Source organism: Sceloporus occidentalis, unplaced genomic scaffold (assembly GCF_023333645.1).
Source record: "Sceloporus occidentalis isolate IW3139 unplaced genomic scaffold, rSceOcc1.0.p SCAF_9, whole genome shotgun sequence".
NCBI lineage: Eukaryota > Metazoa > Chordata > Lepidosauria > Squamata > Phrynosomatidae > Sceloporus > Sceloporus occidentalis.
In genome coordinates, this window is record NW_028316989.1 from 30,201,034 (window position 1) to 30,201,448 (window position 415).

The following is a 415-nucleotide window of genomic DNA, read 5'->3' on the forward strand; positions in this document are numbered from 1 at the left end:
GGGAGGTGGAGACTTCATTGAGGAAAGCTCCACCCACTTCTCGTCCCAATAGAGGAAAGGGGCGTGGCTTCCCTCTAGCGGGGAGGTGGAGACTTCATTGAGGAAAGCTCCACCCACTTCTCGCCCCAATAGAGGAAAGGGGCGTGGCTTCCCTCTAGCGGGGAGGTGGAGACTTCATTGAGGAAAGCTCCACCCACTTCTCGCCCCAATAGAGGAAAGGGGCGTGGCTTCCCTCTAGCGGGGAGGTGGAGACTTCATTCAGAAAAGCTCCACCCACTTCCCACCTTTTTCTCCCCACAGGCGTGGGAAGGGGGCGTGGCTTCCAGTAGGCGGAGACGACCTCCCCTCTCCGACCAATCCGCTTCCAGCGTGAGAACAGGCCGCCGCTCCTGATTGGCTGCTGCCGAGGACACGC